Source organism: Oreochromis niloticus, linkage group LG20, assembly GCF_001858045.2.
Source record: "Oreochromis niloticus isolate F11D_XX linkage group LG20, O_niloticus_UMD_NMBU, whole genome shotgun sequence".
NCBI classification, from domain to species: Eukaryota; Metazoa; Chordata; class Actinopteri; order Cichliformes; family Cichlidae; genus Oreochromis; species Oreochromis niloticus.
In genome coordinates this window covers 7,249,824-7,267,281 of record NC_031984.2, presented here as the reverse complement: position 1 = coordinate 7,267,281, position 17,458 = coordinate 7,249,824, and the positions used below count along the sequence as shown (strand labels likewise).

Below are 17,458 nucleotides of genomic sequence, written 5' to 3'. Positions count from 1 at the left end.
GTTAGTAAACCCCTTTACTTTGTAATGGTATTTTGTTCTTGTTTACATAATTTCTGTTTTTGATTTGCATGTGTGCAGGAGGTCCTGAGGTTCTTTAAAATGCCATCCTTCGTCATGGTATTTTGTTCTTGTTACATAAACTGCATGAAACAAAAGGGCAAGAACATTTGTGGTGAAGATGCACATCTTGTTCTTTATCTTTACCACATCGTGTTTTCAAAATGTCAGGCATCTGGTATGACATTGTTGAAGAGACTAGCGCAAAACACTTTTGATTCTTTGCACACTGCTCTTTTCTTTTCCTAGGTCTTTAACAATTTCCATACCCACTTTTCTTTGCTATGGTGACTTTTTCTTTGTGTTATGTTCACTAGACTGTTTTTTTTCTTCTTATCTCTTGACATTTGTTATCGTTTGGACTTTTGTATTTTTAGCCATTAGTGTGTTATTACAGCTTTGTACCTCTTGTGTACTGTACTTCTGGTCCATAACAACTGCTCTGCATCGATGCATCTTTAGAAAAATTTAAAGACTTCAAGATGGACACAGATGTCCAAAAACACAATAGAAAACTCAACTGAGAACTGCAAGTTATGCCAAATGTCATTGGGCAAGTGATTTGAATAAGCCACACTATGCAGTTGACTGATAAACAAATAGTTTATTCACCCCCAAAACTGCTCATCGAAATCAGAGGTGGTCTTTTCTTACATGAAGGAAATGGTGAAATTAAGAAAAAAAAATCGAAGCGTAGAAGAGCAGCATGACTTTTTTTTTTTTAAATCCCCTATCTTGATTACCAAGTGCTTCTCTTTTCCAGTAGTCAGCTGACCTGCAGTAGTATTTGGGGACACATCAGCGTGCTATAAACTTACTTGTGGTTTGGACAATTGTTATCTTTTGGACTTTGCATTTTTGGACTTCAGTGAGCTATTACAACTTGATTTTAGTAGATTGTGTACCTCCTGTGTACTATATTGGTCCACAATGTCTCAAAATTCCGCACAACACTGATTAGTCATACATGTCTCCCACTCACATATCTTTACAGAAAATAAATTCTTGGAAATACAGAAAACAAGATAGAAAAGATATATGGACGTGAAAACCACAAGTTTTGCCCAGTTTTTCCTACTCACTAATATAACAACCACTGTGTGTGTGTCGTGCTGGGTCAATTTGTAACAGAGATATGGTATGTGTTATATACTTGCAGTTTAGACTCTGTAATTAAAGATCTTTGTGTCATGAACAGGATGACACTTTAACCACAGGAAAAGAGGCTTTAAGACATGAAGGAAAACTCAAACTGTTCAGCACTCTTGGAAATTATGTATGACTTTTATTCAGTTTCATTGTATATTTAAACTGTTGTTACACTGACAAAGTTTATTTATGATCACGTTATCTAGTTACACTTTTTCAGAGCTGTAGCAAGGTATACATTTAGGGGGGGGGGGGGGGGGGGGTGCATCCCTGTATCCTTTCTGATTGTGGTCCCAAGGTCTTCAATTATATTGGAGTATTTGGGTTGAAGTTGATGAGAGGACATAATTTCACCCAACAATTAAAAGATACAGACCATCTTCCCAAATGCTTCTCATTACTAATAGTCATTGAGCAGTAGTGTTTGGGGCTAAATCACAGGACTATACAATTGCAATTTGGAATCATTTGCTGAAAATCTTGTGGTCATGAATAGGATGACACTGTAACCACAGGACAAGAAGCTTCAAGTTGTGAAGGAAAACTGTCCTACAGACTCTTGGACAGTATGTATGATTTTTATTCAGTTTCATTGTATATTTAAACTGTTGTGACATGACAAAGTTTATTTATTGTCACGTCATCTATTCACGCTTGGACTTCTTGGTCTTCATGACACATGTAAATAGACATTTACAGGAAACCCAAATGAATATACTGATTAACAAAACAACAAATGCTACAAGGACTGCTATCACATCTAGACAATGATAGGCATACCATGGCAGGTTGTATGACTCAGTGCGTAGATGTGCTGCACCCTTGTGCCTCATGACATATTCCATCCAGAAAACAGCAGTATCAAGAGGCTTCATGGGCTGATCATGATGAAGTTGTGACAATTCGAGCATATTCTTTTTGTAGGGCTTTTCTGGGTCCAAAATATTCTTCAGCGCACTTGTCAGAGAATCAGCATTCAATTTTGTCACATCAAGCATTTCAGCCACTCCCCGGGCCTTCAAATGCACCACGTTGTCATGCTGGTCAAAAATGAGAGGAATGCCCAGAACTGGCACACCATGGTAAATGGCTTCGTACAGGCCATTGGTGCCCCCATGTGTGACAAAAACTTTGGTTTTAGGGTGGCCTAGTAGATCATTTTGAGGCAGCCATTCAACCAGCATGGTGTTGTTTCCCAGAGTGGCTGGTCTTTTCCCAACATGTCTCCACACAACCTTCTGAGGGAGGCTGGCAAATGCTGAGGCAAAGCTCTCTGTTAATTCAGATCCAAGGTCACTCAGCAGAGTCCCCAATGTCATGACGATCACCCCATGTTCACCAGAACTCTGGACGAATTCCTCAAACTCTGATGAGAGAGGCTTTGAAGGCTTACTTTGGAAGCCGCCTATGTAGATGACATTGGGCATGGTGGGACGAGGGAACTCAAATGTAAAGTCAACCCGCATGAGCCAGAGGTCAGCCTTTTGGGTTAGAGACATGACATTAACATTATTTCCAAAATAACGATCACACAAGGCCTGGTATGGTGGTCTGGAGACATAGTAGTCCCTGTAAAGAACCATGATGTAATGGATCATATTTCTGATTCTTTGAAAAAAATCCATTTTGTCAGAGTTATGGGAGAAGCATATGGGGATGTAGGACACTGGAGAAGGAGCGACGGCAAGGTGTGCCTCTCCACTAAAAAGCCAGCGCACATTGTAAACCAAAGGCAGTTGGAGATAATGTGCTAACAGCACACCACCTGGAAATGCAGGATCAGTCAGAAAAAGATCATATCCAGTTTTGTTTAGGTCCCCAATCAGCGTCGTATTCTCAAAGATGCTGGAAGTAAAATTTGCCACAACTTGCTGGTTTTGTACTAAAAAGTTAAACAAATTCCAGTATAACTCAAAAAATGCCCAGAGTGAGCCGTCATTCTTATTAATTTCCATTGACCTCTTCAAAAAAGAGTTCATGAAGTTTTGACTCTCAACGGGCTGGGACTGTTCCTGGATGATCGTGATGGAGGTGTAATAAGGTGAGAATTCAGAAATGTACCAGCTGGTGGATGAACGTAGCACAGTGATTTGATGACCTTGAGAATGAAGAGCCTCCACAAGGACTTTCATGTTAAGCCAGTGGCTTCCATCTACTGGAAACACTAGCACTTTTCCACCATCACATGAGGAAGTCAGAGTTGCTGAAAAAAACAGGAAGAAAGCCAAGGCTCGATCTGACCCCATCTCTGCAAAAGAGACAAATTGTTGAATCATTGAATATTTTCTGTTCAAAGAGTGGTTGAGCTTCAGAAGAACAGTATCTGTTTTTGTTGAAGTGGTCATACTTAATTGGACACACGATTGTTCATTGCTGGGTTTTCTCTCTGTTATTATAGTTTTTTTTTTATCTTCCCATATTATGTGCCTTCAAGTGACTATTATTGTGGGTGACATAAATAAAATTCAGCTGAATCGAATTGAACACATGATATCTACTGTAGACTTCTTCTAAAATTGTCATAGTTAACCTTATCAAACACCTGCCCATTTGCACAATAAGCAATAAGTGAAGCATCACGTTTATTTTAATTATTTACATTTGTTTGTGGTCACCTTACAAATGTTCCTAAGGTCATTCCTTCTACAATTTATCACAACATTCAACGGCCAAATAGCTGTCACCACCAGTTATAGGATATGAAACATGTCATTTTACCAATATTTTGATAATAGGCTCATCTACCAGTTATTTCTTGTGTCAAATGCTGTGAAATGGAGAAATAACACTTATGGTCTATTTCCCTGTTGCCAGTATTTGATCTATTTTTTATTTAAATATTATTTTTTATTTACTATGGGGGTAAACTTCTGCATGACCTCTATGCAAGAAGTAAATTATGTTCCAAAAATTAATAAATGTGCAGTTCTAAAACCAAACTAATGAGCAAATATATACCCAGAGAGACACTATGGGATATCGGAAAAGTTCACCATGGGCTCGGTCCAGACCTTTTGGACTGCATCTTTTTACCGTGTTTGGATCCTGGTGACTCTAGCCGGCAGCCCGCAACACCCCCGGGCTCAAGTATTCAGAGTGGCCGTCGACCAGCGCACCCAAGACGGAAGCGCAGCAAGAGAGGCGGGCTACATGCTAAACTAAAGGCTAGAGCCACCAACCACTGCTGCCTAGTCTTTTGTTAGCTAACGTCCGCCCTCACAAGAATACTGTGCTCGGATTTTTACGGAAACCTGGACTACGGCAAGTAGGTCAGACTCGGCCATTCAGTTACAGACACACTCCGTGCACCGCGGAGACCCCACATCTGCCTCGGGTAAAAACAAAGGTTGCAGTGTATACGTTTATGTCAACAACAGGTGGTCTGTGGACACTCAGGTGGTGGAGAAACACTGTTGTGCGGACATCGAAGTGCTGATGGTGAAGTGCAGACCTTTTTATTTACCGAAGGAGTTCAATGCTGTGTTTCTGCTGGCTGTCTACATCCCGCCGCGTCCGATCGGACCACCACGCAAGGACTACTGCACGACGTCAACACGAGACCGCTCACCCGTGTTTGTTGTTGCCGGGGATTTGAATCACTGCAACCACGTCTACAGGAACGTAAGGGGCGCATACAAGGCAGTGCCTCGCCTCCTTTTCAGACAGTCTGACCACAGCATACAGGCAGCTCCTGGAACAAGCCCCCCCCAGTAAGTAAAATTATTAAAGTTAGAGTGACGAGACTGATTTGGCGCTTCAGGACTGCTTTGACGCAAACTACAAGTGCTACATAAGCACTTGTTTTACTTTATTATTTTTCATGCTCAGAGTTAAGTTTATTCTTTATTTTAGTTAGTTGTTTATTTAGTTGTGTGAAGGGAACTCGCAAAGTAAGAATTTCATTGCTCTGTGTAACCACTTGTGTTTTGCGGTGTATATGACAATAAACTTCTTGAATCTTGAATATTGAAAGGAAGCATAGAACTGAAGACTTTTGGCATTTTGAAGTGTTCATGAGCTTTAAAATTGAAAAATGCTCAATGGCTGTGATCACATGCACACATTTTTTTCACTGTCATTAAAATGATAACATTTGGAGGTCAGTTATACATATGGGACGTGATTCAATTGCAGTGTGATGATGTCTGTAGTTTAACTGCAACAGTGTGACAGGTCAGAAGTAATTAATATTGAATGTCATGCACTGGTTTTCCCTAACAACTTGTCTCTTTGGCAGATATTTGATCATCGACCTGAAGATGGATGTATCAACAGCAGTTATTACACTTACTGTGTTTGGGCTTTAAACTGATTCTAAACAGAATATTAAACTCCAAGTGTTTGTGTGTGTATGCTGGTTTAAATGCTTACAACTTTCTACAGTATGATGTAGAAACCACACCGTATTTGACCACACTGTATACATGCCTTTTTCCATATTTAGCGGTTACTGTTGTGGAACTGTTGAATAATCACAGGTTAACCAAGTCAAAGTCCTTGTAAACATTAAAATCTAAAATATCTGCTCTGTGTTGTTTATTCATGTCATCTTGCATCAATCACAAAGTTCTATTGCTACAATATAGGAAAACTGTCACCTAGACATGCTTGATGAAGCTGTAATTATGACCTCTGCAGCTGCTGTGTAGGACATTTTTAGCAGACCAACAAAATCTCAACAATATTCAAAAACTGAGGAGATAAAACAGATTCTCACCTCAAGTCTCTGCAACTTCAGTCCCTGTGACTTTCTGCCCAAGCCAAAGAAAATTTATATATTTGAGCTGCTGGTGCAACAGAATCAAGCACCTGCTGGTTGAAAGATGAGTAAATGTGTAACTGTACATGTCTGACTAAACATTTTAATTCTGTTCACTCATTGCTCTCTTTACCCAGTGTAAATAAAAAACCTTCCAAAGATTACTGTCGCTTTCAATAAATGCCCAAAACAAAAAAACCCAGTTGCCATGAAGTTATATCTAAACATCTGTGATTGGATATTTAAGATTTAGAGGGATTTGAAAACAACCACTACCATGAGAATGTAAAAAGAGAGAAATTGACCTGTCAAGAGTGCAGCTTCATTGCTGGCTTGTCTAATGTTCTCAGTTGTTGCTTCTCAATTCTTTCCTACATAAATTAGCTTAACTATTTATATAGTACTACTAGGACCTCTAAATGTCATCATTTGAATCATAGTGAAAGAAATGTATGAATGTGACCACAGCCATTGAGCATTTTTCACTTTTAAAGCTTATGAACACTTCAAAATGCCAAAAGAAAAAGTCTTCAGTTCTATGCTTCATTTCAATATATAAAGAGGCTGTTGCTGCTGCTGTTGTGCTGTTAAGGCTTCTGCTACTGCTTGTTGTATCTGTATGTGTATCTATATCAGCTTTCCTTGGACCCTAAAGTTTTCTACCTCCTTTTTCCCATGCAACACGTGGGGGCGATCGTGGCTCAAGAGTTGTCAGTTCGTCTTGTAACCGGAAGGTTGCCGGTTCGAGCCCTGGCTCAGACAGTCTCAGCCGTTGTGTCCGTGGTCAAGACACTTCACCTGTTACCTACTGGTGGTGGTCAGAGGGCCCGGTGGCGCCAGTGTCCAGCAGCCTCGCCTATGTCAGTGCACTCCAGGGTGGCTGTGGCTACAATGTAGCTTGCCATCACCAGTGTGTGAATGACTGAATGTAGTGTGAAGTGCTTTGGGGTCCTTAGGGACTAAGTAAAGCGCTAAACAAGTACAGGCTATTTCATCATGTTCTTCTTTTGCTTTTTGATGTAGGGCTTTTATTGCATCTTTAGTTGGGAGTTGTGTTCCTATGTTGAAGCAAATCCTCCCTTTCCCACATCTTCCAGATGTAATCTTTTCTCCAATTTTTCCCTTTTCTTCTTCTTCTCTGTTTATCCTTCCAACATTTGTTTTTTTTTTTTTTTTTTTACAAAGTCCTTGAACTGTCTCATATTGATGGGAGGTGCTGGTTCTTCTTCTTTAAGTGGTACAGAGATGGCGGTTGTCATTGTAATTTCTTTTTTAAAAATCTTCCACTCTTCTGGTTTGAATTCTCAGAATTTACTTTTATTTTATTTTGTCTTAATTTTGAATTTGTCCTACTCAAATTATTTTGTTGTTTTTGTATTTATTTCCTGTTTTTAATTTGTCGTTATTTATTTCAACCTCAACTGTTATTTTGTTATTATTATCATTTTCAATTTCTTTCTCTAAATTATTATTATTATTTTTGAAAATTGTCAGTATTTGTTTATGCTTTATTATTACTCTGGTCTTTTTGTTAATCAATTAATGACTTAAAAAAAAATCCTATCCTCAAATGAATGAGGTGAAACGTCTTTAAGCAACTTAAAGAAGTCCAGACGCTTCTCTTTCCAAGCTCCTTAGACTGTGATGACCTGGATAACTGAGAAACTTCAGACATATCTTCAAATAGTTTTTCTTAAAATTGTGTTTAATGAATTTAATTAGTGTTCAGCACGGTGGCACGGTGGTTAGCCCTGTTGCCACACAGCAAGAAGGTCCTGAGTTCAATTCCACCATCAGGCCGGGGTCTTTCTCTGTGGAGTTTGCATGTTCTCCCTGTGTTTGCGTGGGTTCCCTCCGGGTACTCCGGCTTCCTCCCACCGTCCAAAGACATGCAGTTTGAGGGGATAGGTTAACTGGATAATCCAAATTGTCACTAGGTGTGAATGTGAGCGTGAATGGTTGTCTGTCCCTGTGTGTTGGCCCTGCGACAGACTGGCGACCTGTCCAGGGTGTACCCCGCCTCTTGCCCTATGTCAGCTGGGATAGGCTCCAGCGCCCCCCATGACCCTGGAAAGGATAAGCGGATGGATGGATGGATGGTTCTATTTTATTCATTCATTTTGTCATCTATTTTCAGTTCCACCTGCGCCCACCAGGGACAGGGGAGTGACCTGCAGTATCACCCTCCCACCGGATTGAGCCCGATAGCACATGAGCCCAGTCCTCCGACGAGTTGGCACTATTTTTTTTTAGCTGTAATAACCTCTGTGGACACAGGGTGTCGCACTCTGATGAATAGACCGATGCTTCCTACTTCTTCACTTTCCCTTAGCGTTCTACCACTTCCGGTTTTATTGTTTGTGCGACATAAGGAGGAAAATTAGAAAGAAAAACAAAGAACTACTACAGAGAAAGATTTGCTGTTTTTATGAGAAGTACGATGTCCCAAACAGCTTTAAAAATATGTTGTACCACACAATTTTCACTATGTTGCTTTCGTTATCCTCTTCGATTAAGATACTTTAAATACGGTGAGTACTCCCTATTTTTACCGGCCTCAATTTTTTAACCAATTCACTACCTCGACTGGACTTTGATACCAATCTGGAGGTAAAATGAAAAATAAAATTGTTGTATAACAATTAAGGCCTCAACTAGACTTTGATACCAACACAGAGAGGTTAAGCGAATAAAAATTTTTTTTCAAAGAAATAATGTCTTGGCTGGACTGTCATACCAACACGGATGGGTTAAAGGAGTTAAAAAAAATTATTCTAGATTTTTTTTTTAAACTTCAACTTTTATAGTCAAGAAATGTAAAATTGATAAAGAGATTGATTTCCAATAATTTCTTGGTACCTTACAGATTGATCACTCACAACAGAATTACTTAATTACAGAATTACAGAATGAAATTTTAATGACAATCTGCATACTTTAATTTTGGTGGGGGTCCCCTTTTAAAAAAATTTTTCACTCACAAGTGTTCAGTTACTTCGGTTCAACCAGTTCAGTGCTTTGACCAGACCGAGGCTCAACTCTCACCACCAATCCACATTCCCAGATGCAATGGTCCCCTTCTCTTCTATCCAATCAAGGCCCGTGTTGATGCGCCAATTTGTTGGGTTTTTTTCATGAGAGAAGAAAAATATGCTCAAATTTCACAATTTCTTATCAAACGGTTAGAATTTCAGATTAGTTTTATATGGTGCAACAGACCTCCGTCTCTCTGGCTCGCAGACAAAGGCTGCCAGCCGCACCCAGGCAGTAAACACTTTTATTCCATGTGATAAAAACAGAATGTTAACATGATTGGTCAGCAGTTGAAGGAAAGCCTTCAGACCCAATGTCTGTCTCAGGTTTCATCTTCAGCACCTTTCGGACATCTCCCTATATGGAGATGACCCTTCTCACATCACCGTGGCAACCACCTCTTGTCCTCCAGTCAAGTCTGTAGAGTCAGAGAAGGGGAAAGGAGTAGAAGACCATTTCCTAGCACCAGAAGTTATGGCCCTGTTGTCTAGAAGGTATCACAACCCCTATCCACATTCCTGAGAAAGGGGGTTATGTCTTGTGTCTGTTAGTATCAGAGTGTTACAGACTACTTCCAAAACTACCATACAATACATAACTATGTGCAGTAAAGGATTAAACAAATCTGTGATGCAAATTATGAGGTAATAGCCTTAAACATAGAAAATAAATTCTGACATAGTTCAGTCTAGCTTCTGTGCAATTCAATTTGTATAAGTAATGTCTGTTGTTGTATTCCAGCCTAAAATTTTATAATATTAATGCTTACGGTGGGTCAAGCTGCTGAAGGAGAATAAATATGTTTTTGATTAAGGGATAATTTTTTGATGTAAGTCGCTGGGCACAGTGCATGAGGTCCTGATGACCATTATACAGGTGCAATGGATGGTTTGTCCAGAGGACAGCTGAATTATTATAAAATATTCCACCATATAAATCTGAAATCTGTGTGTAATAGTTCACTTTTTTTGCAACACTTGAAACAACTATCACAACTACTAACTATTGGCATTAAATTTAGTGCAATCTGCAATGATCTGTGTGCTTCAAACCTTATTACATTGTGTTTATGCAATAGACATCCTGCTAAAAGGAAAAGTAATACAAAGGCATATGCCATAAGTCCAGCTGCAAAAATCCCACTGTCCAAGGCTTTCAGTCATAAAAGTGACTGTTAGTAAACCCCTTTTCTTTAAAATGCCACCCTTCGTCATGGTATTTTGTTCTTGTTACATGAACTGCATGAAACAAGAGGGTAAGAACATTTGTGGTGAAGTTAGATGCGCCATTTGCTCTTCATCTTCGCCACATTGTGGTTTCAAAATGTCAGGCATCTGGTATGACATTGTTGAAGAGACTAGTGCAAAATAATTTTGATTTTCTGCACGCTGGTTTTTTCTTTTCCTAGGTCTTTAATAATTCCCATACCCACTTTTCTTTGCTAGTGTTTGATTTTTTATTGAGGTTAAGGAAAAGAAGTTAGGAAAAGGAGATAGGAGGTATTTTCGAACATACCCCATTTCCTGTGATCGTTCTATGTTGAAAACCCATTCAGTTTGCTGTGTTTAGTTAGTCCTGTCACCTCTCTCTCTCTCTTTTTTTCTTTCTGCCACACTATGCAGTTGACTGATAAACAAACAGGTCTTTGTAGTGGTGTAGAAGAGCAGCATGACTTTCTTTATTCCCTATCTGGACGACCAAGTCCTTCTCATTATCAATAATCAGCTGACCTGCAGTAGTATTTGGGGACACGTCATGGTACTATAGACCTACTTTTTGTTTTAGTCAATTGTTATGTTTTGTGCTTTGTATTTTAGGACTTCAGTTCTCATGGATGCACTGTGCGGCAAATGCAAGAAATGCAGGACGTGAACAGAAAGGGATAACTAAAGGAAACAGCTTTTCTTCGCTGTAGCAAAATACAAACATGAAATACATGATAACAAAACTTAACATTAGAAAATAAAAACTCAAGAATAGAAGCAGACTAGGCAGCAGGGGGTGGGGAGGTGGGGGGGAGACCATGCACAGCAATGTGGACGACATGGTAAAAAGCAGAGGAAGCAGAGGACTTAAAAACACGAGGGAACACAGCTGGGGGTAATAAGACACATTGTGACAGGGAGGAAGCAAAACTGAACACAGGACAAGATACTGTCAAAATACAACAGGAAACTAACTAAGACGCAGACAATTGCTTGAGACTGGGACCGGGGGAGAAACAGACGTGGAAACAAGACAGACTGAGGAGATAGAGAGAATGAGGGACACAGAGGGGGCGAGAGACACAACAGGCAAGGGAGAACACAGAAGAGACCAAGACAACAAGAGTGAAAGGGAACAGAGTAAATGAACATGAACCTAAGAACTAGAAATATAAACGATTAAACTAGGAAGAGCAAACTCATGTCACTGAGTTTGCTCTTCACTGAACCATGAATAACACTAAATCAAGGAATATCAATTAAACCACAAAATACATAAACACTGGGTCACAGAACGACACCATAACATCAGTATGCTATTACAACTTGCTTTTGGTAGACTGTGTACCTCCGTTAAACTGCATTGGTCCACAACATCTCAAAATTCCACACAACACTGAGTGAGAATGGTGAGAATTTAGAAATGTGCCAGCTTGAAGAGGACCGCAGCACTGTGATTTTGTGGCCTTGAGAGTGAAGAGCCTCCACAATGATTTTCATGTTAAGCCAGTGGCTTCCATCTACTGGAAACACTAGCACTTTTCCACCATCACATGAGGAAGTCATAGCTAAAAACGACAGTAAGAAAGTCCAGGCTGGATATGGCTCCATCTCTGCAAAAGAGGCAAATTATTGAATCAACAAATATTTTTGATTCAAAGAGTGCTTGGGCTTCAGAAGAACAGTATCTGTTTTTGTTGAAGTGGCCATACTTAGTTGCTCACATGATTGTTGGCTTTTGGGGATTTCTCCTTGTTATTGTTAGGGTCTTTAACTTCCTTTTTTTTTTTTTTTTTTTAACCTGTCCCGTTTGGTTCTTTTGCCATCAGAATTATTGTCTAAAGGCGAAGAAAGATGCCCAACGGATTTACTTTACCAAATGGACCATCCCAGCCTTGCCGTAATGGTCCATTTGATTCACCTTTTATTGTTTATTTTATTTTCACTTGCTGAATACGGGACAGATTTGACTGGGGGAAGGAAAGGGGAGAAAGAAAGAGGGAAAGGAAAAAAAAAAAACCTGAGAAGAGGGACGGGGAAAAAGGGCAAAAAAAAAAAAAAACCCAACAGAATAAGCAGACAAAAAATACATATATCGATCACCTGGATCACCTGTTGAGAAAGAAAAAAGAAAGCAAGCAGAAGAAAACGAGAGTAATAAACAAGATCACAATGATATATGGGAATATGACAGTAAATACTAAATATTAAACATTATTGTGCAGCACGTGAGAACGACAGCGCACAGTGTGCTTTGAGGTAGGAGCCAAAAAGGGTGTAGTTTGTGTGTGTGATCACCCGTGTGTACACCTGTGAGCATGAACACGCTTGTTTTTAAAAGGTTCCTTCATGTAATGATCTGCTAGCACTAGATTTACTATCCTGCGCAAATTTGCGTAACTTCCCTAAACCCAACACCCCCTAGAATTACTGGCTTTTTTATTTTCTGGTGCAAGTCCCGAGGTGTTGATCACCCCTGCTGAGATTTTCACAGGTCGTCAGCTTGTTTCTCCTACAGCTTTTGTTGTGCAAACCACCCGTTATCCTTGAGGCCTGGCACATTTGCATTTGCTCACTCAGAGTTGCTCAGATCCAAGGCAGGCCAAACCTCTGTGTTACAACTTTCAGAAATGCCTGGTAGAAATGCTTCAACTTACTCATGAGATTTTGACCACATTTTTTGCGGAAGTCACAACTATACTGAATGCACGACCGTTGTTGCCAGCTGCAAGAAATGCTTGGTAGGGAACAGCTGTTCCCTACCAAGGTTCGTTTCAAAGTTTGAAACACTTTGAAATAAAACAGACTTGTGTACCCATATATTGTGAATGTCTGTCTTTTGTATGTAGGTTGTAACACAGAGGTTTGGCCTGCCTTGGATCTAAGTAAACAAATGCCAATGTTGCACACACACACACACACACACACACACACACACACACACACACACACACACACACATACACACACACACACACACACACAGCAAATCTGCATTTATTTGTCCCACAAGTGGAAAATCTGCATTGTCATTGCAAAACAGTGGACAGAGCACAGTATAGAAAGTGCACTATACAAACATATATATATATATATATATATATATATACACACATACATATATATATATGTGTGTGTGTGTATATATGATATAGATGTGTCTGTGTGTATAACTAGACTTTATGCATATTATATAAGGTGTGGCTATATAAATATATAAATATATGTACAACTCTGTGTATATATGTTTATGGACAGGCATGCAGGCAGGTAAGGAAGGAAAGCAGCCTTGCAGGGAAGGAAAAACTTGAATCTCTCATGGTTAGGGGTTGGGGGAGGGTGTGTTTGCACAACAAAAGCAGGAGAACAATGGAGCTGAAGACCTGTGAAAATCTCAGCGGGGTGCCAAGAGGTGTTAAGGTCGGGGGGAATTTACGCAAATTTGCGCAGGCCAGTAAATCTAGTAGTAGGGACTTGCACCAGGGAAAAAAGGCTCAGTAATTCTAGTGCTAGAGGGTGTGGGGGGGCCACAGCCCCGTCCTCCAGGGCATGAAGCAGGTATGGAGGAGATCAAAACTCCAGACATCCAGAGGCCCCCAGAACACAAGAGACCAAGGAAGACCAACAGAAGGGCAGCCGCGTCACTATCCCAGAAAGAGCTGAGGAGAGTCCCAGATGAGGGGTCACTCAGCAGCCGCGGAGCAGAAGCCAGGGGGGTTGCAGTGACGTGCCCGTGAGCTCCGCCGGCAGCCAGCTGTGCCTGAGTGACCGAGCCCCGGGCCGAGAGGCCAAGGGCACCCCATCCCCGAAGTGGCCCGAGCGAGCCCCAGGCTCCATGTCCCGATAAGCAGCCGCCAAGGAGTGAGCCGGTGGGTACCTGGGTGCCCACCCCCGGACACAAAGAACCACCAACGCACCGATGTCTGAGGGCGTCTGCCACCGGCAGGGGAAGTGGTGGGGGAGATGGGCCTCCAAACCTTGGAGGGCCTGAGATGTCCCCAGAGAGGTGGCGTCTGATACCCAACCTGACATATAGACACAGACATACAGGCACACACAGATACAAACATCTATTCCCACCCTCATGCTCTCATATACAATTACTCAACACTCACCCAACGTGGAGACAGACATAGAGAGACACTGTACACACAATCACACTCCCCAAGCGTACTCTAAGCCCCGGGTCTAGGTACCCTTGCCCCTGGAGGGGGAAACTGCACCCAGACCCAGGTGGTGTTACCCTTTTCCCTTTTCCCTGCGGTGGGGAGAAGCAGACCGCCCCGACTCCGCAGCAGCAGGGAGGCCCCACATTCCAGACCCCAGTCGGATGGCCAACTCCTCCTCCTAGCCCCCCCGCTCCAGCAGGCCGCAGAGAACGGGGGTGTAGGAAGACTCCAAACCTCCCTCCACCCGCTCATATGTAGTGTTGATGTATGTGTGTTCTAAGGTGCATTTAAAACCCAGGAGGGCATGGAGCTACCTGCCAGAGAGCAGCAGGTAAGCACATAGCCCCTCCTGCTAGCCCTCAATGTCTACGTGTACTTAAAATTGAGAGGTGGGCAACGACGCCAGGGGTGAGGTGTACACCCTGATGGTAATTTGGAATCCGTGTAGCGTGCCCACCCCCAAGATCCTATATGTATGTGTAATGAGAGTGTGAGTAATGTGAATGTCTAAGTTGTGGGATAAAATTGAGGCAGAGGCAGCCAGAAGGGGACAGAGGGGGGGATGCCTCCCCTGCACCCTGGTGACACACCCCTACCCCAAGGCCCTGCATGTGTGGGTGATTGTGGTGGAGCGGGAAGAGGGAGGCAGCTGGAGATGGGGAGGGAAGGAAGGGAGGGGCAAGTGACCCCTCCCTGGGGCCAGCTCCCCCGCTGACCCCAGTAGGCACCCCATACTCTGCAACCTGCCAGGGAAAGGGGGGCCCAGGCCCATCCAGACCGGGGCCCAGTGCGGCAGCGCTGCCCGGCCCCACAGAGCCCGGGACAGCCCACCTGACCCCACCACAGAGAAAACTGCACCCACCCCATCATCCACTCATCTTCCAGACTACACAAGACAATAGACGCCCAGGCTGAGATCTTCCTCCACCTCTCCTGTATCTCCCCCTCCTGCAGAGAGAGTTCCTGAAGAGAGGAACTCTCCTGCAGGATGTGACAACCTCCCCCACCAGTTGAAGAGCCCCCCAGGTGGTTCGATGCACAGGCGGCACCCTGCGCCAGGACTGGGCCCCCATACACCCACCCGCCCACAACCCCGGCAACACACCAACCAGGACCCAAGCCCCTGAGGCTTGGCCAGGGCCCCAGCCCAGAGACGGAGTGCCCCCAGAACCTCACGCCCATCCCGGACCCACCCAGGGGCAGCCAGGCTACCAGGTCAGTAACCCACGTCCGTCAGCACAGACCCTCCACTAGCCCTGCTGCACGCAGCCACGAGGAAACCGTCACCTAAGAGCCAACAGAGCCCCTAATTGGCCATGACCGCTACCCCGGGGTGAGCCCCCCAAGGAAGATGCTCCCGGGGAACCCCCTGATGCCCTAAGCCTGTCCCTACCCCCACACCAATCACAACAGTGAAGGTGGGAACAAACTAAGACCCCCCACCCCCACTAGGTGATTGAGCTGATCAAAGGAGCCCAGAGCAATTGATCTGATGTGGTGGCAGAGGCTGCCACCAGTTTAAGATGTGAGTAAATTGCAGATTATAATGGGGTTGTATAATGATGTTCTATTAACTGTTCAGGAATTATAACAGTGTTTATACAGTCCACCATTTTCAAAACTCACAGTTCTGAAAAAAAACAAGATTAACCCAAACTAGAATGATGACAACAGAAAATTCTGAAGAAGAGGAGAGACAGCTCATGATATGAAGAATACAACATCATATGTCAAACACAGCAGTGACGAGAGACTCTCTCTCTGGGCGTGAGATCACTGAGGCAGTTAAACAACTCCTTGGTAGCAGGCCCCCACTTGCAGCATTCTAGCCTCCTTTCTATGTGTACATGTCTCCTCAGCATAATCACTGTGGCGACCACTGTAAAGCTTTGATTATACTCCACTGTGAACATTGACAGCTGTGGATAAACTTATTTAACTTAATTTTATTATTATGTGTATAACCTTTTTTGTTTTTACTAAACCAATAAAATAATTTTTTATTTCTTTTTTAACTTGGGGGTAAACTTCTGCACGACCTCTATGCAAGAAGTAAATTAGCATATGATCCAAAAATTATTAAAAGTGCAATTCTAAAACCAAACTAGTGAGCAAACAAATATATATTGAAAGAAAGCATCAAAAGTATTTAATAATGAATATCATTCAGTGGTTTTTCCTAACAACTCGTCTCCTTGGCAGATATTTGATATTTAATCAGCTACCTGAAAATGGATGTGTGAACAGCAGGTATTACACTTATTGTAATTATTATTGTGTTTGGGCTTTAAACTGATTCTAAACAGAATATTACACTCCATTTAAGTGTAGCCGGTGTGGGTCTGTGTGTGTATGTTGCTTGATGAAGCTGTAATTATGACCTCTACAGCTGCTGTGTAGGTCAAAAATCTCAACAATATTCAAAAAATGAATAGAAAAAAATAGATTCTCACCTAAAACCTCTGCAGCTTTAGTCCTTGTGACCACCTGCCCAAGCCAAGGAAAATTTAAAGACTTCAAGATGGACACAGATGTCCAAAAACACAATAGAAAACTCAACTGAGAACTGCAAGTTATGCCAAATGTCATTGGGCAAGTGATTTGAATAAGCCACACTATGCAGTTGACTGATAAACAAATAGTTTATTCACCCCCAAAACTGCTCATTGAAATCAGAGGTGGTCTTTTCTTACATGAAGGAAATGGTGAAATTAATAAAAAAAAATCGAAGCGTAGAAGAGCAGCATGACTTTTTTTTTTTTAAATCCCCTATCTTGATAACCAAGTGCTTCTCTTTTCCAGTAGTCAGCTGACCTGCAGTAGTATTTGGGGACACATCAGCGTGCTATAAACTTACTTGTGGTTTGGACAATTGTTATCTTTTGGACTTTGCATTTTTGGACTTCAGTGAGCTATTACAACTTGATTTTAGTAGATTGTGTACCTCCTGTGTACTATATTGGTCCACAATGTCTCAAAATTCCACACAACACTGATTAGTCATACATGTCTCCCACTCACATATCTTTACAGAAAATAAATTCTTGGAAATACAGAAAACAAGATAGAAAAGATATATGGACGTG

General features: G+C 42.0%; 1 long non-coding RNA gene and 1 pseudogene across 1 annotated transcript; one reads left to right on the top strand and one right to left on the bottom strand.

Moving 5' to 3' along the window:
- Positions 1-1,320: 1,320 nt before the first annotated feature.
- LOC109196241 (UDP-glucuronosyltransferase 2A2 pseudogene) lies at positions 1,321-9,181 on the bottom strand (annotated as a pseudogene).
- Positions 4,414-8,677, top strand: LOC106098766 (uncharacterized). Its single transcript, XR_003215487.1, has 2 exons — positions 4,414-4,916; positions 8,103-8,677. It is a non-coding gene; the product is annotated as an uncharacterized LOC106098766 (long non-coding RNA).
- Positions 9,182-17,458: the final 8,277 nt, after the last annotated feature.